Below are 13,813 nucleotides of genomic sequence, written 5' to 3' on the forward strand. Positions count from 1 at the left end.
CCCCTTATGTAACACCATCACCTTCCCCGTGTGTAACACCTTCCCCGTGTAATACCATCACCTTCCCCTTGTGTAACACCATCACCTTCCCCGTGTAACACCATCACCTTCCCCGTGTGTAACACCTTCCCCGTGTAATACCATCACCTTCCCCGTGTGTAACACCTTCCCCGTGTAATACCATCACCTTCCCCGTATGTAACACCATCACCTTCCCCTTCTGTAACACCATCACCTTCCCCGTGTAACACCATCACCTTCCCCTTATGTAACACCATCACCTTCCCCGTGTAATACCATCACCTTCCCCTTGTGTAACACCATCACCTTCCCCGTGTAATACCATCACCTTCCCCGTGTGTAACACCATCACCTTACCCTTATGTAACACCATCACCTTCCCCGTGTAATACCATCACCTTCCCCGTGTGTAACACCATCACCTTCCCCGTGTGTAATACCAGCACCTTCCCCGTGTGTAACATTATCACCTTCCCCGTGTGTAATACCCTCACCTTCCCCATGTATAACACCCTCACCTTCCCCGTGTGTAATACCATCACCTTCCCCGTGTGTAACATTATCACATTCCCCGTGTGTAACACCATCACCTTCCCCATATGTAATACCATCACCTTCCCCGTGTATAACACCATCACCTTCCCCGTGTGTAACACCATCACCGTCCCCGTGTGTAACACCGTCACCTTCCCCGTGTGTAACACTGTCACCTTCCCCGTGTAACATCGTCACCTTCCCCGTGTGTAACACCGTCATCTTCCCCGTGTAATACCGCCACCTTCCCAGTGTGTAACACAATCACCTTCCCCGTGTAATACCATCACCTTCCCCGTGTGTAACACCATCACCTTCCCCGTGTAACACCATCACCTTCCCGTGTGTAACACCATCACCTTCCCCGTGTAATACCATCACCTTCCCCTTGTGTAACACCATCACCTTCCCCGTGTAATACCATCACCTTCCCCGTGTGTAACACCATCACCTTACCCTTATGTAACACCATCACCTTCCCCGTGTAATACCATCACCTTCCCCGTGTGTAACACCATCACCTTCCCCGTGTGTAATACCAGCACCTTCCCCGTGTGTAACATTATCACCTTCCCCGTGTGTAATACCCTCACCTTCCCCATGTATAACACCCTCACCTTCCCCGTGTGTAATACCATCACCTTCCCCGTGTGTAACACCATCACCTTCCCCATATGTAATACCATCACCTTCCCCGTGTATAACACCATCACCTTCCCCGTGTATAACACCATCACCTTCCCCGTGTGTAACACCATCACCGTCCCCGTGTGTAACACCGTCACCTTCCCCGTGTGTAACACCGTCACCTTCCCCGTGTGTAACACCGTCATCTTCCCCGTGTAATACCGCCACCTTCCCAGTGTGTAACACAATCACCTTCCCCGTGTAATACCATCACCTTCCCCGTGTGTAACACCATCACCTTCCCCGTGTAACACCATCACCTTCCCCGTGTAATACCATCACCTTCCCCGTGTGTAACACCATCACCTTCCCCGTGTAACACCATCACCTTCCCGTGTGTAACACCATCACCTTCCCTGTGTATAACACCATCACCTTCCCCGTGTGTAACACCATCACCGTCCCCGTGTGTAACACCGTCACCTTCCCCGTGTGTAACACCGTCACCTTCCCCGTGTAACATCGTCACCTTCCCCGTGTAATACCGTCACCGTCCCCGTGTAATACCGTCACCTTCCCCGTGTGTAATACCGTCACCTTCCCCGTGTAATACCGTCACCGTCCCTGTCTAACACCATCACCGTCCCCGTGTGTAACACCAACACCATCCCTGTGTAATACCATCACCGTCCCCGTATGTAACACCATCACCTTCCCCGTGTGTAACACCATCACCTTCCCCGTGTGTAACCCCATCACCTTCCCCGTGTAACACCATCACCTTCCCCGTGTGTAACACAATCACCTTCCCCGTGTAACACCATCACCGTCCCCCTGTGTAACACCGTCACCTTCCTCGTGTGTAACACCATCACCTTCCCCGTGTGTAACACCATCACCTTCCCCGTGTAATACCATCACCTTCCCCATGCGTAACACCATCACCTTCCCCGTGTGTAACACCATCACCTTCCCTGTGTGTAACACCATCACCTTCCCCGTGTGTAACACCGTCACCGTCCCCCTGTGTAACACCGTCACCTTCCCCGTGTGTAACACCGTCACCTTCCCCGTGTGTAATACCGTCACCGTCCCCGTGTAATACCGTCACCTTCCACGTGTAATACCGTCACCGTCCCTGTGTAACACCATCACCGTCCCCATGTGTAACACCAACACCATCACCTTCCACCTGTGTAACACCATCACCTTCCCCTTGTGTAACACCATCACCTTCCCCGTGTAATACCATCACCTTCCCCATGCGTAACACCATCACCTTCCCCGTGTGTAACACCATCACCTTCCCCGTGTGTAACACCATCACCTTCCCCGTGTGTAACACCGTCACCGTCCCCCTGTGTAACACCGTCACCTTCCCCGTGTGTAACACCGTCACCTTCCCCGTGTGTAACACCGTCACCTTCCCCGTGTGTAATACCGTCACCGTCCCCATGTAATACCGTCGCCTTCCCCGTGTAATACCGTCCCTGTGTAACACCATCACCGTCCCCGTGTGTAACACCAACACCATCACCTTCCACCTGTGTAACACCATCACCTTCCACTTGTGTAACACCATCACCTTCCCCCTGTGTAACACAATCACCTTCCCCGTGTGTAATACCATCACCTTCCCCATGTAATACCATCACCTTCCCCGTGTGTAACACCATCACCTTCCCCGTGTGTAATACCATCACCTTCCCCGTGTAACACCATCACCTTCCCCGTGTGTAATACCATCACCGTCCCTGTGTAATACCATCACCGTCCCTGTGTAATACCATCACCGTCCCCTTGTGTAACACCATCACCTTCCCCGTGTGTAACACCATCACCTTCCCCGTGTGTAATACCATCCCGTCCCTGTGTAACACCATCACCGTCCCCCTGTGTAATACCATCAACTTCCACGTGTAATACCATCACCGTCCCCGTATGTTAAACCATCACCGTCCCCGTGTGTAACACCATCACCTTCCCCGTGTGTAACACCATCACCGTCCCTGTGTGTAACACTATCACCGTCTCCCTGTGTAATACCATCACCTTCCCCGTGTGTAACACCATCACCTTCCCCGTGTGTAATACCTTCACCGTCCCTGTGTAACACCATCACCGTCCCCTTGTGTAATACCATCACCTTCCCCGTGTGTAACACAATCACCTTCCCCGTGTGTAATACCATCACCTTCCCCATGTAATACCATCACCTTCCCCGTGTGTAACACCATCACCTTCCCCTTGTGTAACACCATCACCTTCCCCTTGTGTAACACCATCACCTTCCCCCTGTGTAACACAATCACCTTCCCCGTGTGTAACACCATCACCTTCCCCGTGTGTAATACCTTCACCGTCCCTGTGTAACACCATCACCGTCCCCTTGTGTAATACCATCACCTTCCCCGTGTGTAACACAATCACCTTCCCCGTGTGTAATACCATCACCTTCCCCATGTAATACCATCACCTTCCCCGTGTGTAACACCATCACCTTCCCCTTGTGTAACACCATCACCTTCCCCTTGTGTAACACCATCACCTTCCCCCTGTGTAACACAATCACCTTCCCCGTGTGTAATACCATCACCTTCCCCATGTAATACCATCACCTTCCCCGTGTGTAACACCATCACCTTCCCCGTGTGTAATACCATCACCTTCCCCGTGTAACACCATCACCTTCCCCGTGTGTAATACCATCACCGTCCCTGTGTAATACCATCACCGTCCCTGTGTAATACCATCACCGTCCCCTTGTGTAACACCATCACCTTCCCCGTGTGTAACACCATCACCTTCCCCATGTGTAATACCATCCCGTCCCTGTGTAACACCATCACCGTCCCCCTGTGTAATACCATCAACTTCCACGTGTAATACCATCACCGTCCCCGTATGTTAAACCATCACCGTCTCCGTGTGTAACACCATCACCTTCCCCGTGTGTAACACCATCACCGTCCCTGTGTGTAACACCATCACCGTCTCCCTGTGTAATACCATCACCTTCCCCGTGTGTAATACCGTCACCGTCCACGTGTGTAATGCCATCACCTTCCCGTGTAATAACATCCCCGTCCCCGTGTAATACCATGTCCTTCCCCCTGTGTAATTACATCACCAGCCCCGTGTAATACCATGACCGGCCCCGTGTAATACCATCACCATCCACCTTTGTAATTACATCACCCTCCTCGTACGAAGGTATTACACAGGGAGGTCCAGCCTCGTGCACCCTATAATAATACAATAATACTGTGTTTCCTATATTATAATATTGTGTTTCTGATAATAATATTATAATATTGTGCTCGTCATACTAATACTATAATACTGCGGATCCTATAATAATATTGGAATACTGTGCTCCTTTTAATTATACTATAATACTGTGCTTTCGATAATATTATAATATTGTGCTCTTTATACTAATACTATAATACTGTGCATCCTATAATAATACAAGAATACTGTGCTTCCGATTATTATAATATAATTTTGTTCTCTTCGTACTAATACTATAATACTATAATACTGCTCATCCTATAATAATACTAGAATACTGTGCGCCCTGTAATAATACTAGAATACTGTGTTTCCGATAATAATAATAATAATAATAATAATATAATATTGTGCTCTTCATATTAATACTATAATACTGCGCATCCTATAATAATACTAGAATACTGGGCACCCTGTAATAATACTATAAACCTGCGCGCCCTGTCATAATACTATAATACTGTGCTTCCTATAATAATACAGTGAGAACGCTGGCGCACTGTGGCGAATCTCTGCGTGTATGATGACTCGCCTTTGCAGCCCTACTGAACAGTCCTTTGCGTCATTATTTGGGTAAATGTTTATGGGCAGGATTGCATCTGCAATGCTGTACCTTTTGCCACTTATAGGGTACATACCAGCAATAATATCACCGGTATGTACATAGAAATGTGTTTAAAATCGCAAAGGACACCTCTTACAGTAAGCGATAGAGGGACTTCCTGGTTTATGACCCAGAAGTCTTTCTGCGCATGTGCTGGGGGGTCCTGGAAAGGATCCGATGGGATTCCTCTCAGGGGGAAGTGCGGTAAGAAGCCCATAGACTTCTATTGGGTAACACTATCTAAAGATGGCGTTACCCACCAGGCCCAAGCTCTGGAATATATCGCATTCCAGGGCTTGGTAGGTATGGAAATGTGGACAAAATTTTGAGAACGGTGGTTTTCTGACAGCAATATAGGCTTCAGTACATCCCGCCCCATACCTTACAACACAAAAAGTTAAAAAAGTTGCCAATTAGAATAAAATATGTTATCTATAAATAAAATGCTGTCCTTCACATGTGCAAATGTTTGTATTTGTTTTAAATATGGGCTAAGGTGAAATAGCAAGACAAAAGTTTAAGGTTAAGTTGCTGACCTACATTTTTACTGGCGTTTTCTGACGTAGCTGACCAATAAAATGCATTTTATTTTTTGTGTCTCCAAACTTGCTAGACAGGAATTAGTGAGTGGGTTGGTGCTGGCTCTGGCTTCCCATCTGCTTTTGAGAGCGGAGTCTGTGTTGGGAAGGGTCAGGACCGCCCTAAAGAAACAACTGTGCTCCCTATAACACTGTAAATAATACTATATGAGAGTGCTTCCTATAATACTGTAAATAATATTATAATAGAGTGCTTCCTATATTACTGTATATAATATTATAATAGAGTGCTTCCTATAATACTGTATATAATACTATATGAGAGTGCTTCCTATAATACTGTAAATAATACTATATGAGAGTGCTTCCTATAATACTGTAAATAATACTATAGGAGAGTGCTTCCTATAATACTGTAAATAATACTATAATAGAGTGCTTCCTATAATACTGTATATAATACTATATGAGATACTGTATATAATACTATATGAGAGTGCTCCCTATAACACTGTAAATAATACTATATGAGAGTGCTTCCTATAATACTGTAAATAATACTATATGAGAGTGCTTCCTATAATACTGTAAATAATACTATAGGAGAGTGCTTCCTATAATACTGTAAATAATACTATAGGAGAGTGCTTCCTATAATACTGTAAATAATACTATAGGAGAGTGCTTCCTATAATACTGTAAATGATACTATAGGAGAGTGCTTCCTATAATACTGTAAATAATACTATAGGAGAGTGCTTCCTATAATACTGTAAATAATACTATAGGAGAGTGCTTCCTATAATACTGTAAATAATACTATAATAGCGTGCTTCCTATAATACTGTAAATAATATTATAATAGAGTGCTTCCTATAATACTGTATATAATACTATATGAGAGTGCTCCCTATAACACTGTAAATAATACTATATGAGAGTGCTTCCTATAATACTGTAAATAATATTATAATAGAGTGCTTCCTATAATACTGTATATAATACTATATGAGAGTGCTTCCTATAATACTGTAAATAATACTATATGAGAGTGCTTCCTATAATACTGTAAATAATACTATAGGAGAGTGCTTCCTATAATACTGTAAATAATACTATAATAGAGTGCTTCCTATAATACTGTATATAATACTATATGAGATACTGTATATAATACTATATGAGAGTGCTCCCTATAACACTGTAAATAATACTATATGAGAGTGCTTCCTATAATACTGTAAATAATACTATATGAGAGTGCTTCCTATAATACTGTAAATAATACTATAGGAGAGTGCTTCCTATAATACTGTAAATAATACTATAGGAGAGTGCTTCCTATAATACTGTAAATAATACTATAGGAGAGTGCTTCCTATAATACTGTAAATAATACTATAGGAGAGTGCTTCCTATAATACTGTAAATAATACTATAGGAGAGTGCTTCCTATAATACTGTAAATAATACTATAATAGCATGCTTCCTATAATACTGTATATAATACTATATGAGAGTGCTCCCTATAACACTGTAAATAATACTATATGAGAGTGCTTCCTATAATATTGTAAATAATATTATAATAGAGTGCTTCCTATAATACTGTATATAATACTATATGAGAGTGCTTCCTATAATACTATAAATAATACTATATGAGAGTGCTTCCTATAATCCTGTAAATAATACTATAATAGAGTGCTTCCTATAATACTGTAAATAATACTATAATAGAGTGCTTCCTATACTAGTGTATATAATACTATATGAGAGTGCTTCCTATAATCCTGTAAATAATACTATAATAGAGTGCTTCCTATAATACTGTAAATAATATTATAATAGAGTGCTTCCTATAATACTGTATATAATACTATATGAGAGTGCTTCCTATAATACTGTAAATAATACTATATGAGAGTGCTTCCTATAATCCTGTAAATAATACTATAATAGAGTGCTTCCTATAATACTGTAAATAATACTATCATACTCTGTTCCTTATAATACTGTAAATAATACTATATGAGAGTGCTTCCTATAATACTGTAAATAATACTATAATAGAGTGCTTCCTATAATACTGTAAATAATATAATAGAGTGCTTCCTATAATACTGTAAATAATATAATAGAGTGCTCCCTATAATACTGTAAATAATACTATATGAGAGTGCTTCCTATAATACTGTAAATAATATTATAATAGAGTGCTTCCTATAATACTGTAAATAATATAATAGAGTGCTCCCTATAATACTGTAAATAATACTATAATACACTGCTCCTATTAATACTGCAAATAATACTATAATAGAGTGCTTCCTATAATACTGTAAATAATACTATAATACACTGCTCCTTATAATACTGTAAATAATACTATAATAGAGTGCTCCCTATAATACTGTAAATAATACTATAATAGAGTGCTTTCTACAATACTGAAAATAATACTATAATAGAGTGCTTCCTAAAATACTGTAAATAATAGTATAATAGAGTACTTCCTATAATACGGTAAATAATATTATAATACAGTGCTATAATAATGTAAATAATACTATAATCATACCATCGTCATAGCCTGCTCCCTATAATACTGTGATCACTATAATAATACCATCATCATACCCTGCTCCGCATATTATACTGTAATCACTATAATAATACCATCGTCATACTCTGCTCCCTATAATACTGTGATCACTATAATAATACCATCGTCATACCCTGCTTCCGATAATACTGTGATCACTATAATAATACCATCGTCGTACCCTGCTCCCGATAATACTGTGATCACTATAATAATACCATCGTCGTACCCTGCTCCCGATAATACTGTGATCACTATAATAATACCATCGTCATATCCTGCTCCGCATATTATACTGTAATCACTATAATAATACCATCGTCGTACCCTGCTCCCGATAATACTGTGATCACTATAATAATACCATCGTTGTATCCTGCTCCCGATAATACTGTGCCCACTATAATACTGTCACCATTACAATAATTCCATAGACAAAAAACCTTACGGTTTCACGTGTCCCATTAAGGCTTCTTAGACATAATCTGAAATTTCACAAAACATATTGAACTTCTGGCACTCAAACTTAAAAAGGCAATGAAATCACGATCATTAAGGCTGATGCCTTAATGTATGTGTTCCTTGCGCAATACAGATATGGTATGCCATCACACCCTGTGGTTAACTGCAGATTCGGCACTCTCACAGAGTGAGATTGCTGTCACTCGCAAAATGAGTGACAGCAATGTGCTAATTGAAATACACACATGCAGTCTATGCAACTGAGGTCTGAGCCGTTATGTGGCACACTCATCCCACTCAGTGCCCACAATCTTCCCATTCCGTCACCACAACAATCCCACTGGGTTCCAACATCCTTCACACTCCAAACATCCAGCTCATTCAGAGTACACATTCAGCTCCCTAATTGCTAAAACTTTCATACTCTGTCTATGCATGTACACTAGTGGAATTAATTCTGGACAATTTTAGTAAGTTTTGAAAATTGTGTGTTTAGTCATTATTTTTACATTATAATCACTTATAATTTATATTCCACTCAAAGTATACGTGAGTATAATCATTACTATCTTCGCTTCCATGCTGTTCTATCTTCCCCAATCCCTACAGCTGTGTGGTCTCTGTCTTTCTGCATCCATGCCATTCTGTTTCCTTCCTTCTGCACCACTCTGTCCCCCCCAACCGTGCCACTGTGTCTTCCCCTCATCTGTGCCACTCTTTCTTCCTCCATCTGCAACACTCTGTCTCCCCAGCCATATCACTCTGTCTTTCCCCCCACCTGCACCAATCTGTCTTCCCCAATCCCTACTGATGTGTTCTCCCATTGTGCTAGTCTGTATTCCCTCATCCTACCAATCTGTCTTTACCAATCTGTGCTGCTCTGTCTTCCCCCGTCCATGCCACTCAGTACCCCCATCCAAGTCATTTTGTTCTCCCAAACCGTGCCACTCTATCTCCCTCCGCATCCGCACCAGTTTTACACCACTGTATTCCACCCATCTGCATCACTTTGGCTCCCCCCCATCTGTGCTGCTTAATCTCCCCCCCTCTCCACGCCTTTCTGTCTCCCCATCCAGACCACTCTGTCTCTTCCACCATCCAGCCCACTCTTATCCCATCTGCACAGCTCTATCTTCTGTTCAGACCTCAGTTGCATAGACTGCATGTGTGTATTCCAATGAGCACACAATTCGGTGAATTAGCAGCTCCACCATTTTGTGTGTGACAGCAATCTCACTCTGTGAGAGTGCTGAATCTACAGTTAACCACAGGGTGTGATGGCATATCATATCTGTATTGCTCAAGGAACACATCCATTAAGGTGTCAGCCTCAATGATCGGAATTTCATTGCTTTTTTGAGTGTTAGTGGCAGAAATTCAGGAGGTTTTGCGATATTTCAGATCATGTCTACGAAGCCTTAATGGGACACGTGAAACCATAAGGTTTTTTGTCTATGCAATTTCATAGGTTTTTCATCATTTATTAACCATCAGGGTTTGGAGGAGCAAACATGCCACCTGCACGGGAGAAGGGCAACAAAATGATGTGCCCCCCACCCCCACGAAAGCACAACCAGCCCCCGGCTTTTCACTGCCATTCCTGGTTGTTGAAATACAGGGGACAATAAGCATAGGGGTGTTTAACACAACCAGCACCGGGCTTTTCAGATCCAGTCCTGGTTTTGGAAATACAGGGGACAAAATACATAGGGGTCCCCTGTATTATTCATAACCAGCACCAAGCTCTTTCTAGTGGGGGAGTCATGTGTTACAGTCAGGGGAACCCTTTCTCCGGGTCCCCCAATACCATTACCCCTGACCACTAGTCAGCCCAGGCAGGGGATCCCTGGGGAGTTGGGGACCCCCCCCAATAAAGGGGTCCCCCTCTCCGGGGCACCCCAAGCCTGGGCTGATAGCCCGGGGCTATTCCCGGCACTCCTGGCCGGTGCTTGCCGGGTTGATGGTTTAGTGTGGTTCAATTGATAGTAGTAAATATATTGGGGGTCATTTAGATCTGGTCGTTAGCGCCGATGCGCTCGGACCGGGTCAATGGTCCCCCACAGAGCATGCGCATGACGGCGCCGTTGTGCGCATGCGTGAGACCCGCTACGACCGACAGCGCCGGTCGTAGCGGGTCTCGATCCAAAGGGGGCGAGCTGTCGATGTTGATTGACAGCTCGCCCCGTTTGGAAGGCGGGCCGGGGGGGGTGGCAGCCAGAAGCTCTCCGGGGCTTACGACAAGGGAGACCCTACCCTAGGGTCTTGTCGTAAGCCCCGATGGTCGCGATGGTCTCTGACCATCGCGACCATCACCGGAGCGGTCGTTAGAGCTGTGGGTGTTAACCCACAGCCTAACGACCGCAACAGAGGCGGGCGGTCAGGATGCAAGTGGCAGTTTCTTAGCGACCGCTTGCATCCTCCGACCGCCTCTGAATGAGGCCCATTGTCTTTTCGCACACAGATGCAGGCATCACATATCTCCCTGATCTGAGCCTACATCTGTCTGCTATCGCACATGATCTAATGAATATGCAAATCATTAGATCGCGCACAATAGATCTTGTATGAATTTCAAAAACGCCTTCCCAAAAATCCCCCATAGACTACAGCAGAAAAGTGCTCCTGATTGAGAGTGGCCAAAAAAAACTGACAGTTGGAACTTTCGATTGTTACCAAATCCTCATTTAATCTTTTTTGCCCTGAAATTTGGCAAGTAGCACCAAGCGACAGGTCTTGCCCCCGCCCCCAGGAGTTCTCTATGGGAGAATTCCGTTTTTCTCTTTTTCGGTTCAGCCATAATATAAGGGCATGACTGTGCCCATCTAATACCATCATCATCTTCCCTCTCCATTAGAGTCTCATTATGCCTCCCCCTTCTCACCCACTTGCACTTTATCCCCTCTCATGCTGACCCTTCTCCACAAACCGCCAACCCCACTAACCTCATCCACATCTTCCTGCTCCTCTTCCTCTGTTATGCCAGATCTGTCTAGAATACATTACACCCATCCACCACCATTTAATACCTAAACCTTTAAGCTCCTTGCTCTCACTGATTTCTGCAGCTCTCCATTCCCGCTTTCTATCCAGCACCTTCTCTCCTTCACCTTCTCCTCACCTCCTGCTCCATGCCCTGCTCTATCCAACAGCTTCTCTCCTTCACCTTCTCCTCACCTCCTGCTCCATGCCCTGCTCTATCCAACAGCTTCTCTCCTTCACCTTCTCCTCACCTCCTGCTCCATGCCCTGCTCTATCCAACAGCTTCTCTCCTTCACCTTCTCCTCACCTCCTGCTCCATGCCCTGCTCTATCCAACAGCTTCTCTCCTTCACCTTCTCCTCACCTCCTGCTCCATGCCCTGCTCTATCCAACAGCTTCTCTCCTTCACCTTCTCCTCACCTCCTGCTCCATGCCCTGCTCTATCCAACAGCTTCTCTCCTTCACCTTCTCCTCACCTCCTGCTCCATGCCCTGCTCTATCCAACAGCTTCTCTCCTTCACCTTCTCCTCACCTCCTGCTCCATGCCCTGCTCTATCCTCAAGCTCAACTTATACAACTCTCTCCTATTACTGACCTGTCCATCCTGGACAAACAATCTCTTGATTCCACCCTCGTCTCACTCACCCCTGCAACCTCTGTCAGCTTTTGGCGGACCGAACCCCAACCGCGGCACTTCCCCACTGCCGAACATCGGTGGTGGAAGTCACGCTCTCTTGCTGTCTTCCTTTATTCTCTCATTCTATAGTTCTGCCCTCCTACTTGCCAAACAGTACTTCTTAAAGGTCCTCATCTCCCCCAATTCTCCAATCCCCGGCAGCTATTCTCCATCTTTAACACCCTTCTCTGACCCATTCTCTCTCCTCTTCCCTTCTCTGCCTTAACCTGCAAAACAGAATCTATCAGGCTAGAAATCCCCCATTGCCAGGACCCTCCCTCTGCATCTTGTGCTTTGATGAACTATGATCGACAGGCCTGGCTGAAATTGTGCTCCCACTGTGCAACATTGGGTTCCTTCCACTGTACTGTGGGCCTGATTCAGACCCGCTCGCAAGCGCTTGAGCGCTCGCGAGGGGGTCGATGGTGTGCTCTGCGCATGTGCAGCGGCCGCACTGCGCGTGCACAAGCATCGGAGTGAGAGAGAAAATCTCTTGCTCCGTGGCTCACTGCAAAAGGGGTGGCTGTCGATGTTGATCGACAGCTCGCCCCGTTTTGAAGGCGTGGCCGGGGGGTTCCCAAACGAATGCCTGACGTTTGTGGGCGGCCCCACTGACATCACCAGTGATGTCAGTGGGAGAGCTTCCAGCTCTATTAGAGTCAGAAGCTCTCTGGGGCTTGCGGCCACGAGACCCTACCACAAGGGTCTCATCGCAAGCCCCGATGGTTGCGATGGTCTAGACCATTGCGACCATCATCCTGGCCACTCACAATAGCTGTGGGTGGTCACCCACAGCTATGCGAGCAGCCTGGAGGCCGCACAAAAAAAAAAAACGCCCTGATTCAGAGCAAGCGCTCTTTCAGAGTGTCCGTCTCTGAATCAGGGCCTGTGTGCTGTGTACTGACGCGTTTCATCTGGTTCACCAGACTTCACCTGTGAAGTCATCATATATGTATTGTGCAGCAGGATGGTGAGGAGGTAAATACTAGAAATGGGTGCAGAGTGTGCACCCATTATAAATGGTAGAGCTCATTTCCCCTTCGGGATAGGGACCGGGGTGACGTGAGTGAGGGCGGAAGTGCGGTTCTATGCCCATAAAGGCCATCTAAAGAAGAAAGTTGTCCCCTCACAGGCTCGCTTCAATCGCCACGCTTCGGGTTATATTCCCCCTCTATGCCCACATGCATGGTAGGGAATGACATTGGACAGTAGCTGATGACGTCAGGGTCCTCTCCGCGAAGGGAATCTAGACACTACTAAATGCACTACTATTAGTTGTCCATAGTCAGAGCACCACAGAATAACTGATAATGAATCCAGGAACAAAAGAGTCCAGAGTGCTGAAAAGCCCAATGTAAATATGTACCAAGTAAATTAGCTGTTACAGCATTTCTCTTTATTACTTTTTGGGCGTGAGTCGGTAAATAGATCTATAAAATGCTGGAGGCTCTCAGTCCAAAGCTCCTGTGTTAT

The sequence above is a fragment of the Taudactylus pleione genome, unplaced genomic scaffold (genome assembly GCF_031769625.1).
Source record: "Taudactylus pleione unplaced genomic scaffold, aTauple2 ptg000101l, whole genome shotgun sequence".
Taxonomy (NCBI): Eukaryota; Metazoa; Chordata; class Amphibia; order Anura; family Myobatrachidae; genus Taudactylus; species Taudactylus pleione.